Below are 21640 nucleotides of genomic sequence, written 5' to 3'. Positions count from 1 at the left end.
TTCTGGATTGAATTTGGGTAGCCATTTCTCAAGATGGGTCGGTATTTGACTCAAGGGTGGAGGCATTAAAACTGCCCTAGGATTATTCCATGGAGACTGGGCCATCGTTGAGTTGCTAGTGAATGAAAGTGCGGAAGATGATCCCTGTGGCTGGGAAGATGAGGATACTATGATCGTAGATGATTGAAGAAGGGTTGTGGGAGTTCCGGTAAGCGGATGAATGATGGTTTGGAATGAAGATGTGGGTGGCTGACTTCGCGGTGAGGGAGTTGAAATGGACGATGTAGATGAAAGAGTCTCAGTGTCAGACTCTTGTAGTGTTTTCCTTGCTCTTTTCCTGGTGGGGAGAGGGAATTCAGTTGGCTGGATGCCAAATTTTTCACTCTTTAATCTGGTCAGGGGATGAGCAGGATTGTACTGTGAAGTCACGTTGCTTTGAGATTTATCAGACCTCTGAGTAGAAATGGAAAATCCCTGGAGTTTGTGAATCAGAGTTTGAACTTCAGGGGGTTCAAAGGTAAATTGGTCTGAAATATTAAGGTGTGTAGTAGCGGTTAATACTCGAGCGACTTCTGACTCAAGATTTAAACTTGCTGGGGAAGTCGAGGGAGTTGATGAGGGCGATTTACTCTCAGAATGGTATTTAGATTTTGATTTAGGTGCCATTCATAGTTTGGGCCCTCCTTCTAGCGCCAAATATGTTGAAGCCCCGAAAATCGGGTCGACAACAAGGGGGATACCCACCCAGTCCGAACCTTGGTTGGCAGCTCCTTATCCGTTTGGTATAGCGGGTCCGACTGGGGATAATGGGACCAGTTTCCCAATCTAAGGGTGTGTGTGTGCAGAATTGGATATTGCTGATCTAAGGCTACTTAAAGCTAATCTAATTCAAAGTTTTAAACTAACTTTATGCTATTGTAATCTAATGAAAAACAGCACATCTAATCTATGCTAACCCGGGATGTATTTCTTCTATTATGCGATCTAAAAAGATTTCAGACAATAACTGGTAATAAAGATCATTCAGCTATCATAAGAATGGAAATCAATTAAGATAAACCACTTTGCATAAAAAGTTAGGCAAAACAGTTGTGAACAACATATCGCATAATAAGTTATTCATATATCAAACATAAATAAATGGCTCCACCGTACAAAAGTGCCAAATGGTAACTCACACATTCATGCAATAACATATAAACAACTACAGACTGTATATCACTTTAAGAATATAAGCAGAAATGGCCAAGAGATAAAAGTACCATTTATGACTGGTTCTACTCATAAGCTTCAAGCAACAATGATCTATCTCTCCTTGCTCTAACATCTACTAAGAGTACAGAAGTGCAACATCAGTAGCAGATATCAAATGCAAACATTAATAAACCTTGATCCATCCATTCATCAAAACCCCCTCCAAGGGTGCAAAAGTGCATGTTCTGAGGACAAGTTTTTGACAAATTTTTGGACCCTTCTCCAAATGCATGAGAAGGGTTTAAATACTGCTAACTAAAATAACTTAATTACATAAATTTCGGATACGGTTTAAATGACCGCCCTTTTTCTTAAGCAAAACTATTTCTAAAAATTGAATCTAATTCCTAATTATTTATGTATTTGCTCCTCAGTGCTGCGAGCATGCAACATTCGCCTGGGAAGAGTCGGCTGGTCCTCTTCTGCTTTTGTTTGAGCTATGAAAATAGAAATGGCAAGCGCTGGCACTACTTTCTAGTAAACTAGAAGGTATTTTTGAGAATCTTCCTTTGGCTGGGTGGATTTACTGCGTGTATACTTGGTAATAACCCAAATTTCTCTCAAATTGCTTATGCTTTTGCTATTTCGGTTTCCGTCCATGTGAATGACTAAGCAAGTTAGGGACTTTGCTTTCTGAACAATTTTCTTAGCGATGCACGATTAGCGCTAGGTGCTAATCGCACATCGAAAACTGCCTCCGTTCTTTGTTTCGGGCTTTTCTGGTGCATTTTCCGCCTTTAGCGCTTTTTCCTTTACCAGGTAGAAGTTTCAGGATTTTTCGTAAACATGCTGCTTTTGTGAGCTTTCTAACCCTGAATGTTGAATCACCTATTGACATCAGCATCTGTTGAGTGACACTCTGGAATCTGCGGTTCTGTTGCATGCAGCATCCGTTCATGAAGGCATCTCTTCTCTGTTCTCCGAGAATTGACGCTTTCCCCTTTTCCTTAGATGTTTCCTGCTCATTGCTTCATATTGTTTCCTGTTTTTCATTCCTGCAGTTCACGCAAAGGAAAAGAGTAATGATAATAAATACTGATACGAAAGGTCTAACCTCTATGAATGTATAAAATCATGACACTCATCGTGAACTGATTCTTCGAAAAACACAAAACTGTCCTTCTTGAATACTTTGGTGTACATTCATTAATTTCTTTTAAGGCGCGCGCCCAATTTTGGTTTATAGACAGCTTTTCTTGAATGTTGAGCCGAGGAAATTTGCGATGGGTGGTAGCAGCATCGCATCATCGCATTACCTAGATGTGTCATCACAACTTTTTCAGATTAGATTATCGCAGATCGCAGATCGCGTTTATCGCAGATCGCGACGAGTCGTTAAATCATTGGGTGTTGCTTATGCGATATTGCGATATGCGACGTCGCACATCGGCCGTCGGAGATTTCTTAAGATTTTCATTTAAGAGCGCTTCATAATGTATGCAATGCGACGAATTTCGCGTCGCTTCTTTGCAGTTCCTTATGCTCATAAGAAAATGCTTTATTCTCTTCTCGTGATGTGATATAGTTTTAAGGAGTTAAATACAAAAGTTTTTATAAAAATGTTTTTTGGATTTTTTATTAAGGGTCCCCATTTGCTTAGTGTTATTGCTAATACTAGACAAAGAGGGGGGTTGTTAGTGGCCAAAACAAATGCATATTAATAAATTAATTAGTAGTTTTGGCTTATTAAATTTTGGGGCGTGAAAAGTTTGGGATATGTGTAGATTAGGTGAAAGTAATGATATATTATTCTTATGTTTCTAAAATAAGCGACAGATGATAGTACAACACACTAGCCATGTGAGACTTAGTTATTTGTTTTCAATGTGAACCTGTAAGATGACAAACTTTATGTCATTTAACAGTAGAATTAGTGCATGTGTTTATCTTATTAAAACATGTCATTGTTACAAGGGCTAAATGCAAGCATGTTATCCATATCTTTTACACACATCAATAGCTTAAACAGCTCACCATATACCAGTAAAATCAAGGATTACCAAGAAAAGTAAACATTTTTCTTTCTATAATGAAACATTAGTGTTAATCATTGCAATCAAAGAATTACATCACAAAATATTTGTAATGACAACAGGTAGCATACAAACTGTTGAAAGCATTTAGTACTAAAACATGTGAGAAAGGACAAGTGTGCAAGGCAACCCCATATATGGGAAAACTGTGTCGAGATGAAAATGTTTGCAAAGGTACAGGAAGCTACAGTGATGGATACTCTGCACTTAGTATTAAAAAATTAAGTCCTAGCCATACTATTAACTTCTATTTAGTGAATCGACATGCAACCAAGCCATCGTTCAAGTTCTTAATAACATATACTTTGAAGCATTGTGTAATGATTACTGGTTGTAAGTGTTAGCTCTGCTGCATAATTTGGTATTTGCTAGGTCAAAGACACCGTGGCCGTGTGTTTTTTGCAAAAAGGGAGCTCGCAGCAGTTCATTTTATCCTTTCCCCTTCACTTTCTTTATACCCTTATTACTCTCGCTACCCCTGTTTCTCTCCGTTTTGCCTCCAAAACCCTCTATGAACCCATTTACCCCAAGCCCCCAGGTGCTAATAGCGTTACACCCATATGATTGCACCTTCGCAAAGTCCCCGGCCCGCGGCTTTCGCTGTGACATCAATCTTGTTAAACCCCGTTCAGTTCTGCACCGTCCAATCATTTGCCGCAGGATCTAACGTTGTTCGTGCCTCTCGCCACCAAAACCTGCGCACACGTTAACTCTCGATCACGGTGGTTTCCCACAAGTCCCATTTGCCACGGGTCGCTATTATTTTGGATCGCACGGTCGCGTACGAATACCGCCCACCTCCGATAAGCGGTGCGGGGAAACCACTTACCGTCGTCCCGTACAATCCCCGCGCATTATCTCCCGCGTAGCTCCTGCTCCCAATAGTCGTCGGATCTGCCCGACCGTGATTGGACGGCCCACATATGTCTTCGCCCATTTTCCCCGATAGCTCCCTCCGATTCAATCTCCTTCGTCCATCGGCAAGATCCGACGGCTGTTGTTTATTCCCTTCTCGCCCATGCATCCTCCATGTTTTTTTCATGCCTTTGACCTGTATCATTCACCCGAAGGATGAAGCGATCAGCTACCAAGTACTATGCGCAGTTAATATTTCAACTACTGCATTCAAGAGCAGTATAGCCGAAGAAGTAAGGACGTGCCTCGAGCGGTTAAATGTACTGATCAGTTATAAGCCCGTTTCATTTCATACTCCACCTGTGCAGGAAGGACGGCTAAGAAACAGAGAATGTCAAACTAATTTATTGAAGCAGAAGATTGTATCAAAGACCCATATTAAACAGTTAATGTGGTTGGTGGTCCATTATGACCCCTCCACGCATAGGATAGCAGATATTTTTGTAATCAACCTCCATATATACCGAGAAACAAGATGTAATGAGGGTTGATGGATATTGTTTTGATGTAAAGTTCAACTTCTGGAGACTGTAACTACTGTGATACCTGCAGCGTCTGGTCTTCATTTTCAGCTAATGCAAGCTTCTTTTGTTGTTAATTGCTCACTTTCCACTTCTTCTTTGTTCCAGGTTGTGCCTGTTATGCATTTTTCATGTGCTCTTAATTTTTAGCATTAGAGGGTTGTCATCCCACCTCTGTGTTAGAATCTAGTATGTATTATTGAATGTGTATGCAGGTTTCTGTTATTTTAATGCCAAAGAGCTGTCATCCTGCCTGTGCATTAAGAAATAGATTTACAGACCTTTTAACTGGTTGCAGCTGGCCATCACAGGGTCCTGTGCATCTGTTGGTGTGGTCAGTATTCTCCATGTTCACATGTTCCTTAAACTGTGAATAATTGGTGGTCTAAAGCCTTGTAGTCTAGAGGTGTTCACCCATGTCTGGGGTTAAGCATAGTAGAAGTGGTTATCTGGCTTGAATATGCATCATTCCTTCCATTCATCCACCATTTTCCAACATTTTTGTTGAGTTTGTAATGTTCCTGAGCATCTCTGATATACAACCTAGGAGAGTTTCTTGGGGTGATAACATTAATTGGCGCCGTTGCCGGGGAGAGGAGATTGAAGCTCAGCTTCCTTGGGAGAACGACACAGTTCCAAGATTTGATGATAGACAAGGTTTGGACACATTTCTGGTTGTAATCATCTATCTGGTGACTCCACTGGAGGAAGACCAACATTTGGCGACTCCACATTGAAGTTCTGGCTCAGTTTGTGAGACATACTCGAAGAAATCCTCAAAAATCACCAGCTGAACCAGTGCCTGACCCTGAGAGGGCTGTCAAATCGAGGAAAACATCACAGAAAGGGGCATCAGGATCAGGTAAGCCTAAGAAAACTCATGTATCTCTGAAAGATAAAGTGATAGTTGAAGATATACAGTTTGAAAATTTAGAGCTCAGCACTGTTAATAAGGAAATTCCTTCAGAGATTAATACAGCCCCTTGTGCAATTAGTTCCCCTCTAAATCTCAATCCAAAGAGAGTTTCCCATACAGTCCAAAACATCCCTTTGTCTTTGCCATCCATCACATTACTCCCTACCATTCAATCTGCCAGTATCCTTCCACATACCCCAGTCATGGCAGGTCAGCAAGCACCTACGAAAATAGAAATAATTGTAGTTGCCAGGTATGGACCCTTGGTCTTGCCTTTTCCTTTAAATCCCATGCCTATGGGATAATATCAAAAATATATGCCTAAGTTCACTGGCACAGAGGGAGTAACAGCTGAAGAACACCTTGAAGCTTTTTATAGTTACGCTGATAATTTAGATATAAGTGAAAATGATGTGTGGATGAGAGTTTTTGTCCACATCCTTGATGGAGAGGCCAGGAAGTGGTTTAGAGAAATAGCCCCTAGATCTATTGCTGATATTGAAGCTTTAGATGATGCATTTTTGAAGCACTGGCAGATAAAAAGGACTTGTTGTATTATCATACTGATTTTGGTAACTTGAAGAGGGAAAATGGTGAATCACTGCCTGATTTTAATAAAAGATTCAACAGTATGTATAGTAAGATACCAGCTGAGGTAAAGCCTACTCCTACCTCTACCAAACTCACTTATGCCAATGCTTTTGACTCTGATTTCTACGTGTTTTTGAGAGAAAGGAGATGTGCTACTCTGGCAGACATGCAGGATGTAGCCCTAGAAGTAGAGTCTAATATCATGGCTGCAGAAAAGCTCAAAAGTCAAGCTGACAGAAGGAGGCAGAGAGGTCAGGCTTCTACTTCCTCTACATCATCTTCAGAGCCTAAATTAGACAAAATGACTAAGATGATAGAGTCATTGGCTGCTAAAATATCTAAGCTGAAGGTTGAGCAAAATTCAGGAAAAACAAGGCAGCAGAACACATTTGCTCCAAGAAATCCAAATCCATTCAGAAGAGAAAATGAGTAGTTACAAATAATTCAGAGGGGTGAAGAATCAAAAGAAGAACAGAAAGTTAAAGCTCCTTTCCAGAATGTAGTCATGGAGGAGGAACAGTTTGAAGATGAGGATGAAATTCATTGCATGGAAGATAAAGGCAGCGCTGCATTTTTTACTTTGGCTGCTTATGAAGAATCATTGTTGCAGGAACAAGACAGTCAAGAATGGGATAGAGAAGCTATCCTACAAACTGGTGAACAACAAAGATACAATCTGAGGTCGAATGTAAAAAATGTCAAGCAGAGTCCTGCCCAAAGAGCTGCTGTCCAAACAGAGTCACAGAATATCAGACAGAGAAGGCCAGCAGCTGACCCAGTCATCTTAAAAGCACCAGTTCAAGAGGTAAGAGGTTCTGATAAGTTGCCTCCCTCTTACAGCTTTGAGTCAGAAGTCCATAAATTAAAAATATGTGTGCCTCTGGTAGAGTTGGTAAAGAGTGAAGTATTTAGAAAGTCTATCCTTGAGGCCCTTGAGCTGGAAATCACACAAACCTCCACTGACTCTGTCAATTTGCAAGATGACAAACCTGCCATTGTGCTTAGCCCCATGATTGAACCTGCTGATAATAATTCTCCATATTTTTATGTCTCCTTGACCATTCATGACAAAATCCTCCACAACTTCCTGTTAGATACAGGGGCCAGCCACAATTTGATGCCTAAAGCTGTCATGGAAGAGTTGGGCCTTGATATCACTAGACCCTATCATGATTTATTCTCTTTTGATTCAAGGAAAGTGAAATGCCTAGGATTAATCAAAGACCTGGCCATTACCTTAACTCAGTTGCCCATGAAGAGTATGATGATGGATATTGTGGTAGCAGATGTGCCTCCCAAGTTTGTCATGCTGTTGTCTAGATGATGGATTAAGAGACTAGGTGGGACATTACAAAATGATCTATCTTATGCCACTGTCCCAGTTTTTGGGGGTGAAAGAAAGAGGTTGTACAGAGAAGAACAGTTGGCATATATCATCAGTAATGAGAAGAATCCTACCAATCATCCCATATATGCAGTGGACACTGACTTTGGAGCATGTATTCTTCAAATAGAAGAATCTCAGAAGGCCTCAATGCAGATCAGGAAACCAACAAATCAGGCCGAGGAAGAGCAAGGAAATCAGGTTTGGGAGATGTTTTTTGATGGAGCATGTTCCAGGGAAACTGCAGGAGCAGGGGTGGTGCTAGTATCTCCAGAGAAAGAAAGCACACAGCTGTCTTTTAAGCTAGCTTTTCAAGTCACAAAAAATATAGCAGAATATGAAGCTCTTCTATTGGGCCTTAAGACAGCAAAAGACAGAGGAATCAGGAACATAAAGGTGTTTGGAGATGCTAATTTGATCATTCAGAAAGTAAATAAAACATTTCAGGCAAAGCACCCAAGGCTGATAGCATACAGAGATGAGGTATGGAGACTCAAAGATTCCTTTGAAAATTTTTGTATTTCATATATTCCTAGAGCCAAAAATCAGCTTGCTGATTCCCTTGCTGTGTCTGCTAGTCTATTTATCCCTCCCATGCCTCCCAAACTAGTTTATGAAGTCCAAATGAAATATATACCATCCTTGCCTGATAATGTCCAACATTGGAGAGTTTTTGAAGATGATGATGAATTAAATAGGTTCCTTCAAGTCATTTATGAGTTTTCCGAAATGAAAATTGACCAAGAGAATGAAGCCTTGGAGGAAAGTCCTCAATCCCAGCTTAGAAATAAAATTGGTAAAAATAGCATTGTCCAGCTTCCTAGCAATCATATTCCTAAGGGTTTAATTCCTCTAGAAAGACTGTTTGACCAGAATGATGTTCCTTACAAGGTTGCCCAAAAAGAAGATCAATCTGCAGTCTGTAAGCATGATATCGAGAGTCCAGGTCAGCGTAGATACATAAATTTTTCCACCCAACTATCTGCTGACCAAAGTTCTGAATACTGCAAATTAACGAAGCAATTTGCTGATGTGTTTGCCTGGGAATACAGTGACCTGAAAACCTATGATAAAAAAATTATTCAGCATAAAATACCTCTGGAGAAAGACACCATTCTTTTCAAACAGAAGCTGAGACCAATAAATCCTATGCTTCTTCCTCTAATTGAAAAAGAAATCGAAAAATTGTTGGCTGTCATGATCATAGTCCCTCTCAGATATTCAAAATGGGTAGCAAATTTGGTGGTATTGAGAAAGAAAAGTGGAGAAATCAGACTGTCTGTTGATTTCAGAAACTTAAATAAATGCTCTGAGAAAGACAACTATCCTCTACCCAAGATGGAGCATTTGTTGCAGAAGGTCTCAAGAGCCAAAGTAATGTCTTTCCTAGATGGATTTTTAGGTTTTAATCAGATTGTTGTGCATCCAAATGACCAAGAGAAGACTGCATTCACCACTCCTTGGGGCACTTTTATGTATGCCAAGATTCCTTTTGGGTTGATGAATGCTGGAGCTACCTTTCAGAGAGCTATGGATATAGCATTTGTGGGAGAGAAGGATAAATTTGTCCTTATCTACCTTGATGACATAACAGTATACTCCAGCAGCCATCAAAATCCTTTGCAACATTTGAAAAAAGTGTTCCTAAAGTGCAGGAGATTTGGAATTTTAGTCAATCCTAAAAACTCACAATTTGATTTAGAAGAAGGCAAGATGTTGGGATATATTGTTTCTGTTGCAGGTGTCCGGATTGATCCAGAAAGAGTAAAAGAAATACAGACTTTGTCTGTCCCGAGATCAAAGAAGGATATTCGATCCTTTTTGGGCAAACTTAATTTTGTAAGAAGGTTTACACCAAATTTTGCAGAACTGGTAAAGCATGTTACATCCATGTTGAAGCAAGGGTCGGAGATGAAATGGACTGATGCAACAAGAAAATCATTTGAGTTTATTAAAAAAGCTATTATGGAGGTCCCACTTTAATAAGTCCATATTACAGCAAGGAGTTCCATATATTTTCATTTGCCTCTGAAGACACTATTGCGGCAGTTTTATTGCAAGCTGATGAAGAAATTTTAGACCATCCAGTAGCTTTTTTCAGCAAGAACTTGAGGGATGCTAAACTAAGGTATGATATTATTGAAAAACAAGCATATTCTCTTATCAAATCCTTGAAATCTTTCAGAGTTTACATTCTGCATTCCAAGATAATTGCATATGTACCCTCTGCTGCAATAAAAGATGTCTTCACACAACCTGATGCTGATGGAAGAAGGGCTAAATAGATTGCAAAATTGATTGAATTTAATATAGAACTGAAGCCCACCAAGCTGGTCAGAGGTCAGGGTATTTCCAAGTTATTGGCTGAAGAAAATTGCAGATCATTGGATATTGATTTCCTGTGCACAATTGCAGAAAGTGGTCAGACAGATGAAGAAGAGGAAGCAACTAAACCAGACAGAGAGAAGTCAATGGCAGAAAATATAGCTTCTTGTGATTTGCATTCTGCAATAGTTAAATTCTTGCTGAAGATAGAAATTCCTTCAAACTTTAACCAAAGTCAAGCTAGAACAATAAAGCTTAGGGCAGTTAAATATTGCATCAATGCAAATCTGCTCTATTTGAAGGATTCATCTGGAATTCTTTTGAGGTGTCTGGACAAAGAACAGTCAATAGAAGTCATGCAGTAGTTTCATTCCACCATGTGTGGAGGACACCATTATTGGAAAACCACTGCCCATAAGATTCTCAAAGCTGGGTACTATTGGCCCACTTTGTTTTCTGATGTATTTTCATTTGTTAAATCTTGTGACAGGTGCCAAAGATTTGAAGGAAAGCAGCGGTTGAAGTCCCTGCCCTTAAAACCAATACATGCAAAAGGACCTTTTCAGCAGTGGGGCTTGGATTTCATTGGAGAAATCAATCCACATTCCAATGGCCAACACAGATGGATATTAGTAGCCACTGGTTATTTCACTAAGTGGATTGAAGCAGTCCCTACCAGAAAGGCTAATCATAATGTGGTCATAAAGTTTTTGATAGAGAATATCTTCAGCAAATTTGGTTGTCCACATAAATTAGTCATAGACAATGCACCAGCCTTCAGGGCAAAAGAATTGGTGGATATGTGTGATTCAATGGGTATAAAACTGGTTCATTCCACCTCGTACTATCCTCAAGGTAATGGTCTAGCAGAATCTTCAAATAAAAGCCTGATAAGGATAATTAAGAAGATGTTAGAGGACAATAAAAAGAATTGGGATTCTAAGCTCAAGTATGCACTGTGGGCTGACAGAGTGACCATTAAAAAATCCATAGGGAATTCTCCTTTCAAGCTGGTATCTGGCACTGAAGTTGTATTCCCAATTCAGTTGACTCTCCCTGTGGCAAAATTCCTTCAAGCAGAACAGAATGAAGAAGAAGACATGGCAAAGAGGATCACTGATTTAGCAGAAGTACATCAGATTAGAGAATAGCTGGTTGAAAAGGCTACAGCACATCAGAAAAAGGTCAAGGAAGCTTTTGACAAGAAGGAAAAAACAGATAATTTTCAGGTTGGAAACATGGTGTTGAAATGGGATGCACTAAAAGAAAAGAAAGGCAACCATGGGAAATTTGACGCTTTCTGGACAGGCCCTTTTATAATTTCTCAGATTCAAGGGAACAACACCTTCATACTGGAAAGTATGGGAGGAGAAGCAGTTTTTGATGGCCCAGTTAATGGGCGATTTTTGAAAATTTATGTGTTTTAAGGTCTTTTGGCCTTAAAGGTTGTAAATATTTGGTTTTATCAGTTTTAATCAGACTCCATGCCCAATGGAACGCTAGGAATTTTGCTAATTTGTTTTCATCAGGAAGGCAATGATCTACAGGTTCTTGAGACCTCACAGGGAGGATCTCATCCCCAGAAGGAGCCAGTGTTAGCTCTGCTGCATAATTTGGTATTTGTTGGGTCAAAGACACCGTGGCCGTGTGTTTTACAAAAAGGGAGCTCGCAGCAGTTCATTTTTTCCTTTCCCCTTCACTTGCTTTATACCCTTATAACTCCCGCTACCCCTGTTTCTCTCGGTTTTTCCTCCAAAACCCTCTATGAACCCATTTTCCCCAGGCCCCCAGGCGCTAATAGCGTTACACCCATATGACTGCACCTTCGCAAAGTCCCTGACCCGTGGCTTTTGTTGTCACATTAGTCTTATTAAACCCCGTTGAGTTCTGCGTCGTCCAATCATTTGCCGCAGGATCCGACATTGTTCGCGCCTCCCACCGCTGAAACCTGCCCGCGTGTTAACTCGCGATCATGGTGGTTTCCCACCACTCCCATCTGCCATGCGTCGTTGTTATGTTGGATCACGTGGTTGCGTACAAATACCGCCCACCTCCGATAAGCGGTGCGGGGAAACCGCTTACCACCGTCCCGTACGATCCCCGTGCGTTATCTCTCGCGCAACTCCCGCTCCCGATAGTCGTCGGATCTGCCCAATCGCAATCCGATGGCCCACATCTGTCTTCGCCCGTTTTCCCTGATAGCTCCCTCCGATTCAATCTCCGCCGTCCATCGGCAAGATCCGACGGCTGTTGCTTATTCCCTTCTCGCCCATGCATCCTCCATGTTGTTTTTGTGCCTTTGACCTGTATCATTCACCCGAAGGATGAAGTGATCAGCTACCAAGTACTCTATGCAGTTAATACTTCAACTACTGCATTCAAGAGTAGTATAGATGAAGAAGTAAGGATGTGCCTCGAGCAGTTAAACATACTGATCAGTTATGAGCCTGTTTCATTTCATACTCCACCTGTGCAAGAAGGACGGCTGAGCAACAAAGAATGTCAAACTAATTTATTGAAGCAACAGATTTTATCAAAGACCCATATCAAACAGTTAATGCGGTTGGTGGTCCATTATGACCCCTCCACGCATAGGATAGCAGATATTTTTGTAATCAACCTCCATATATACCGAGAAACAAGATGTAATGAGGGTTGATGGATATTGTTTTGATGTAAAGTTCATCTTTTGGACATTGTAACTACTGTGATACCTGCAGCGTCTGGTCTTCATTTTCAGCTAATCCAAGCTTCTTTTGTTGTTAATTGCTCACTTTCCACTTCTTATTTGTTCCAGGTTGTGCCTGTTATGCATTTTTCATGTGCTCTTGATGTTTAGCATTAGAGGGTTGTCATCCCACCTCTATGTTAGAATCTAGTATGTATTATTGAATGTGTATGCAGGTTTCTGTTATTTTAATGCCGGAGAGTTGTCATCCTGTCTGTGCATTAAGAAATAGATTTACAAACCTTTTAACTGGTTGCAATTGGCCATCACAGGGTCCTGTGCATCTGCTGGTGTGGTCAGTATTCTCCATGTTCATCTGTTCCTTAAACTGTGAGTAATTGGTGGTCTAAAGCCTTGTAGTCTAGGGGTGTTCACCCATGTCTGGGGTTAAGCATAGTAGAAGTGGTTATCTGGCTTGAATAGGCATCATTCCTTCCATTCATCCACCATTTTCCAACATTTTTGTTGAGTTTGTAATGTTCCTAAGAATCTCTGATATACAACCTAGGAGAGTTTCTTGGGGTGATAACAGTAAGAATATCAAGAAGATTATATCTATCGATATTATAAAATCGTCTTTTTGGTACTTATTCTTTGAATCGACACATGATCAAACATATCATTTGAGTGCTTAATATCATTTACTGCTTGTAAAATAGTCAATAAGATGCACAAGGCTCCGCAACCAGCATTCGTTATAGCAAATTGAAATGATGTGTCGACCCCCTCCACATACTTCTTCCATATGTTTCCTCGTTTTTCGGCAATGATTTGGTGAAATGTTACATAGATTCAATTAATCGACACTTATGGATTAATGGATAAATAAATAAATAAATAATAAAAAATTGACATAATTTTATGATTAATTGAAGCTTCGTGGCCAGTAAATGTGAGTTGGTGAATCAACTTGTAATCAGGACATTGTTCAAATGCTTGATAACATATTAAAATAATAATTAAGGCTTAATCCTACAAAATTTACATTCCTGGTAAACATAAACATGTATTTGATAAATCAACGTGCAACCCATAAATCATTCCAATGCTTAATAGCATTTACTCTAACGCATTGTGGAATGATTAATGGTTGTTAACAAATCAAGAAGATTGTATATATCGATATTATAAAATAATATTTTCAAAATTTATTGGGCGAATTGGTGTGTAATCAAGACATCGTTCGAGTGCTTAATAGTATTTACTGGTCGTAAACAAATTAAGAAGCTCTACATGGCTCCCCAACCAATATAAATTCTAGCAGATTGGAAGGATGTGCAGAAGAGAGATATGTGTGCGAGAACCTTTGTTCCCTCATTCTACACCTCCACATACGTTACCCCTCTATACATATCAACTTCTCGCAGCGCAGATTGGCAGATATTAACAACTTATACATGGCTTAATCCTATGATTAACAGTTATCTTTTCAAATCTTAATGGAAAGTAATATTGAAATCATAAGCGTTCATACCTGAGTAATGGTAAAATAATGATATATTTAGAGCTTCTGCGAACTAAATTATATTGAATTTTTCTTGTGGTTCTTGTTTGTTCGTGCCACTGAGTTGTCTCAATAATTCATTGTTCATACTAAGAATAAATTGCAACAGGTTCCTCTTGTCTAAAAGTTGTCTAAGTTAGAATGAAAGAGGGAACATGGGCCAATGAAATATGGACCCTTGTTAAGAATCCAGAAGTGAATTGGGAAACAAAGCTTAGTTATTTTGTTTCAGCATTGTAGAAAGCAACACGGCTTAGTATACATTACTAAGTAAACCCATAATGTTTACAACATCTAAGGCCAAAGTTTAGTACACAAAAAGGAATGAAGCAGCAAGTTCAATTGACATCTGTGAGAAACTCATAGCTTATAAATCTACTCTTTATGGCAAGAGTATTTATAGTACCCTTTGTCTTATTTGCTTAGTTATCATCTCATTGTGAGAAGGATGATGAAGAAGCTGAGAGACCTCTATCTTGCAATACAAAAAGAGGTAACTGATTCTGATTGTATTTTATTCAATACTTAAAACTAGCAACCATTAAAGATAAGAAATTAGAAAATGGGGTGACAACAGCTCCAGGATTTTCAAGGAAAATTTAAGTATATGCAGAGGACTCAATCTGAGATCTATGTTTACTTAGGTCATGCCCATATCAACAGAGATTTCTAAAGCAATGCAATCAAGATGATTGCTTCAAGAACATTGTCTTAGAATCCATGTGGATATATTTCTATCTACTACACCGGCTACTTACACATAATCACATTGAATATAATAAAGCATCAACTGTAATTTGTCCAAATTTCATGAATTATGGCATTTGTTCTAATTGCATGTAATCTAGTTATTGTTTACTAATTTCGCTATATGTATTTATGTCAATATTGAAATTTTAAATGATTATAGAAATATAATATTTATGATTTAAATTTTGCTTTTTATGTTGCAATTGTTTCAATAACTATTGAAATAAATGCAACTGGCGGAGCATCTATATCTATCATGCATATTCGATCTTGGAAATAGAAAACTAATAAAACAAGTTCAGTTATGTTATTGCAAACATTCATTAAATTGAGGATATTTGCAAATAAATGAGACAATCATCATAGCCGTCGTCAAAGCCTCTAGAGTTGATAATCATGTAATTCCTTTTTTTCCTATTTTAAAATTGTATTGCAACCTTTGAGAAATAGGGAAATTAAATTAGGAAAAATATTTTAAAGTTAGGGAAATATTTTGTGGTTTACAGAAAGATGGGGAAAATAAATTTTAACACTCGGAGTATGGTAACAGCGAAATCAATGGTGATCTACATTGATGTAGGATATAGCAAACAAATAAAAAAGAGGTATACATATACATGTTACCAATGGGAACTAAATGTTATTTATTCAGTAAATCTGATAAGATGTTATTATGTTGTTCAAAGATGGGCATGCCAAGAACTACGCAGCAGCCCTCTTCCAAATTCCTAGTTCGATAACGAGGTAAGGTGGAACGCTTCTATGCTCCAATTTCATCTGATCACTTTTTTTGTATTTTATTTTTTTGGTTGGGTTGTTTGACCTTGTATTTCTATTTTTGTTTGGATTTTGAAGGTCCATCCAGAGTAGACAACTCTAGGAGATTGACTTTATGGTTGTGTATCTTTGTTCTGACTGGATTCTTGGGAGTTTTGTAACTTTTCTTTTGCAGTATGTGACTATTCATTTATACAGTTTCATTTCAGACTGCATCCTAGTTCATTGCACTATGAGATTGGGTAGGTTTTTGTTGTTCTTAGTTGGGTTAGTATTCTATTTAATGTAAAAGGTTTTGTTAGTTTAGCTCATCCATAGCATTCTTGTATTCCAATCTTTCTTTTTTTTGGTAAAATACAAGATTCAATCTTAGTGAGGTAGAGTAAGGCATGGAGTTGATAAAGGAGGGGAGTCAAGCTAGTGTCACCAAGAAAGCATTGGTCAAGGTGAGGCTATAGATCCCAACCCTATCAATAGAACTAATTTTAATAACCCTGCATCTGATCAACAAAACTTTGGCAAATAGCTTGGATATCTCAAGATTCTTCAGGAACAACTCATAAGAGACAAATATGATGACCGGAATATGATCATATCATTCATGAATGATCTCCAATGCAATTAGTGGCAGATGTAGGATAGATTAGGGAATCTGCAAAGGAGATAGGGGTGTCTACAAGAAAAACTAGACTACTTTGAAGGCAGATTCGCTCACATGGAGAAACATGTACACTATGTTTCAGCCTCCACAATCACTTGGCTCAAGACCAAAGAATTTTGTTCAGTAACTACCCCTCATAGTTAATGGCTCCTGGTTGTGTACTAATCCTGAATTTTTTATGGTTCTATTTACCTTTTCATTTTTGGACAGTGAAACAATTTATCACAATTTGTAACGGTTTTTTACTAATTACCTACTAGTCAATAAATCTAGTAAGAGTGAGGCTGGTAATATTTTGTCAAGTTATTCTCAACAATGTAATCTTTTTGCATAAATGAAAACCTGAGATTCACAAAAACTCATAATATTATATGTTGACAAAAATTAATGCATATTACGAGTTACATACATGCAACACAAACATAGAGCCACAATTCACCATAATTATATAATTGGAGGAACTTATTACTTGTGCGGCAGAAGAATCAAGGCATGTGACTATGTGCAGAGATAAAGTAATTGCTAAATTTGTTTTACCAATCATAACATTAAGCCTTAATTAATTTTTTAATATGCGCTAGTCTGTGGTGCGGGAAGTTGATTGAGTTTATGTGACATTTCGTCAAAACGTTGTTGCAGAACAAGAAAATATGTGTATCAAATAACATGAAAATTGATGATTTGTTGTGCAGAAGAAGTGTACGAAGGGGGAATATGTGAAGAGGTGCGGATGTGGGGGAATAAAATTTCTCACCCACAACACTCTTCCACATGTCATTTCAATTTGTTAACAGTAAATGATGTTAAGCACTTCAACGATGTCTTGATTACTCATTGATTTATCGAACAAATGCCCAAAAGACTTATATTTACTGGCATAAAAAGATTTTGTTAATTGTACAATTAAACCCTCAATTAATTTTTTAATATGCAGTGATCTAAAATGTGAGAGGTTGGTTGAGTTTATGTTATATTTCACCAAAACGTTACTATTGAACATTAAAATATGTGTCTCAAATAACGTCAGAACTGACCTTTTTGCAATATGTGGAAGGAGTGTACAAAGAGAGAATGTATGCAAAGTTTCCCAAGCAAAGGGATAAAGGTTCTCATGCACATATGCCTCTTTTGCAAATCCTTTATTCTGCACACTAAAATTTAAAATCTTTCCATTCTACAGAGTTAAGTTACGAAACTAGTTTTAAAATGCCAATTTAAAATTAGTTTCAAAGTTATGAATTTAGTTAATAATAATATTAATCCTTAATTAATGTTTAAATATATGCTACTCCCCAACATTGGAAGTTGATTGAGTTTATGTGACATTTCGCCAAAACATTTTCGTGTAACAAGAAAATATGTGTGTCAAATACTTTGAAAGTTGACGTTTTATAGCATGCAGAAGAAGTGTCCGGAGGGAGAGTCCACGGAGGTGCGGATGTGAGCGAATAAGGGTTCTCCCACACATGTCCCTCATATGCACATCATTTCAATCTGATAGAACGGATACTAACTACGAAGCTCTTTGCACCTTCTTGATTTGTTTAGAACTAGTGAACATTACACAATGTTTGAGAATAAATGTTATCAAGCATTCAAACTATGCCATGCTTATGCTAGATTAAGCCTTAATTAATTTTTGAATATGTTTTGATTGACACCAAGACAAGTTGGTTGAGTTTATGTGATACTTCGATAAAATTTTGTTGCAGAATGTCAAAATATCTACATCAAAATTGAGTTTTTTCACTGTGCAGAAGGTGAATGTATGCACAAATGTGGAAATGGTGGAACAAAGGTTCTCGTGTGCATACCCCTCTTCTGCACATCCTTTACTCCGTACACTAAAAATTTAAATGCTATATTAAAAAATGGAGAATCGTTTTAAAAGGCTAATTTTTATCCTAACATGAACCGGTAGAAAATTAACGTGCCCATGTAGCTTGTCGTTAAAATGTCAATGTGTCGAAGGGAAATGCATGCAGAGATATGGTATGTGCTCTGTTATTCACCATATCGAGTTAAGTTACAAAATCGGGTCGTGGAGAGAGTTAATTGTCTACCCTTATTCCACATTCGATATACACGTAAACTGAACTTTTCATGCTCCAAACTTTAACAAGCCAAAACTGCTAATTAATTGATTAATGTGTAGTATTGTGCAAAAGAGAAGTGTGCGGAACAAATGCGCTGAGAGAGAATGTATGTGCAAGTGCATAACATTGCAAAAGAATGTTAATGTTCTTTGTTTTGCACACGTGTTCTCTTGCACAACACTACTTTCTCACACATATTAAAAACACACTTCATTTGATATTGGATAATACACAAATGTGAAATCCCTAATTCACTTAGTATTGAGGAAATGTGAATATAAAAATTCCTTGACTCTATTTTGATAGTAAAAAATTGGCTAGTAGTGAAACAATTTGAGAGATTAAATGTTATTAACCACTCAAACGATATCAACGAAGTTACCAACTTAAGAAGAGCTGTATCAAGTTCTCATTTTTTTAGAGGTTGCAAAAAAATATCTGATTTTGAAAAGTGTTAATGTAAAATCAACCTTATTTTTTGGAACATATTTTTGACACTTTAATTTTTCCTATTTATTAAGTATAGAAAACATTTTTTTGAATGTTAGTGATTTTCATGCCAATTTTGAAAAATATTGATGCAGTGTCAATCCCCTTTTTTAGGGCTTATTTTTGACACTTTAAATTTTCTTATGTATTAAGTATAGATAAAAAAAATTAAATGTTGGTGATTTTCATACTAATTTTGAAAAGTGTTGATATAACATCAACTTTTATTGGGGGGTGGAATATTTTTGACACTTGTAATTCTCTTATGGCCTAAGTAAGTACTTTTTTTTAAATATTGGTTATTTAACCATTTTTTCGAGTTGTCTTCTTCTTCTTCTTTCTTCGAATGCTTGTTTTTTAAAGGTTTTTCAAGTTTGTCTTTTTTATTTTTACTTATAATGTTTTTTTGTAATGAATTTTTTTTTTTTTTTGCAAAGTTTAAAAATAGATATAAATAAATAAATAAATATCCATTTCGGGACCTTTTTGCTAAAAATGACATGTCAAATAAAGGATTTTTATGGAAAAAATTGCACCAAAAAAATTTGAAAAAAAAAATAGCAATTTTTATGAATTGTATATCTAGAGATCATAACAATTGCTTTTGTTTTTCAAAAATAATGATTTGCATAAATTTTTAAATAAAAATAGCAAATCAAAAAAAAAATTGTGAAAAAATCAGCATTTAAAATAAACCAAAGTAACAAATTAAAACTATATTGTTTATAATTATTAAAAAAAATGACAAGAACATTTCAAACAAATATTTAAAGAAAATATGACATTATAAAAAACCAGGGAAAAAAATTGTAAAATTATAAATCAATAAAATGTAAATTTATTAAAAAAATTATTGGCAAAAGAAAATTAATATATATATATATATATATATAAAATAATCAAAAATTTAAAAAAAAATAATAATAATAAATATAATATATTTTATATTTTATTTTTATTTTTAAAAAATAAAATAAATAAACATTCAAAAAAATAAAAATTAAAAATTAAAAATATTAAAAAAAAATAAAAAATAAGAATAAGAAAAATATGAGAGTTCAGTGAATTAACAAATAAAAAATAAAACGAATAAATTAAAAAACACACACACAACAAAATTAAAATAATGAAAAAACTAAATAACTAAATAAGTAAAGAAATCAAATTTAAAAGATAATTTAAAACAAAAACACACACATACACACCAATAAACACCAATAAAGAAATTTAATTATAGTTCATTTATATTTTTCATTTTTCACTTATTTTATTTTATTATTTTTAAATTTTTTTAAATATTGTGTTTGAATTTTTGTATTTATGGGTTATTTTAGGTTTTTTTATAAATCGTTAATGATTGATGTTTTTTTTCTTATAATTCTTTTGTCAAGTTGTCTGAGTTCGACTACATCCTTGACATGTGGCTTGAGAAACCATGACCCAAGAGTATCAAATCACTAGAGAATCATACCTGGTCTAGGCCACACCAACACTTAACATGGCTAAATTTTTTCCCACGAAGTTTCGAACCGGTGAGCTTCACATCACAGAGCGACTTAATAGTACACCCCATCGTTGTCTAGTCTACGCCTTATGGTTAGTTTTGTTTTTGTTGTAAGCGTAGGTCACCTGTTCAAATCTTGTTATAGATATTCAGCAACTATATGGCTTGTGCATATTGTATCGCATCGACAAGAGGGTATTTAATATGATATTACAGGCAGAGGAAAGGCGAAGTGTCAAAAGGACTTCTGGACTGGGACGCAGCCGACAAAGAACATCTAGGCGAAGAATAAACAAACTGGCAACATTGAACCCAACGTGAATCGAACACGCAACATTCTGATTTGGAGTCAGACACGCTACCATTGCACCACGGATACCTATTTATTAGTCTTTGGAAGTTCACGTAATCAAGTTGGGCGAAGGTCGCGGCGGAGCTGGGCGAAGGTCGCGGCGGAGCTGGGCGGAGGAATCGCTGGCGGCCAGAGCCGGAGGTTTTTCCGGGTGGCGACGGAAACCAGGCCATTCCTCCGCCTAGGTAGACTACTCCTTTCTAATTTTGTAAATTTTGTTTTGTTTTTTTTTTTCATTTTTTTTATTTATCTATTTTTTTTCCTTTTTTTCGGTTGAGGGGTTATGTCGATGCTCGACTAGCACCCCGACATACTATGTGTCAATTTGATAGCTTATTTTTAAGCGTTTGTTACAATAGATCAAGTCTGACTACACTTTGTGTCAATTTCATGGTTAATTTATAATATTTCATTGCAATGGGTAAAGTGTGCCCTCATTATGTGTCTCTTTGATGAAATTTTCATTGTAATGTGTCAAATTATCTTAAGTTAAGATTTTAAAATATTTGTTTTATCTATATATATATATATATATATATATATATATATATGACTCTATCATATAGGTATTCATATAGGTATTCATTTTTAAGTAATTTTTTAGTCATGATATTTGGTTTAATACCATGAATAAAAAATGTTGGAATTTCAACCCCAAAAAAATTGTCGATGCAACATCAACACTATTTTTATTTCATGGTGATTTTTCATGTTTATTGCACACAAAATTTATATTTTAATGTCATTGTTAAAAAAAAAAAAAAAAAAATTGTTCCAACATCAACACTTTTCATTTTCAATGTGTTTTTACATGTTTTTTTACACAAAAAAATTGGTTTC

Source organism: Pinus tabuliformis, chromosome 6 (assembly GCF_031772625.1).
Source record: "Pinus tabuliformis cultivar Carrire ecotype Pingquan chromosome 6, CPIR1, whole genome shotgun sequence".
Classification (NCBI taxonomy): Eukaryota; Viridiplantae; Streptophyta; class Pinopsida; order Pinales; family Pinaceae; genus Pinus; species Pinus tabuliformis.
Note: the sequence above shows the minus strand (reverse complement) of the source record.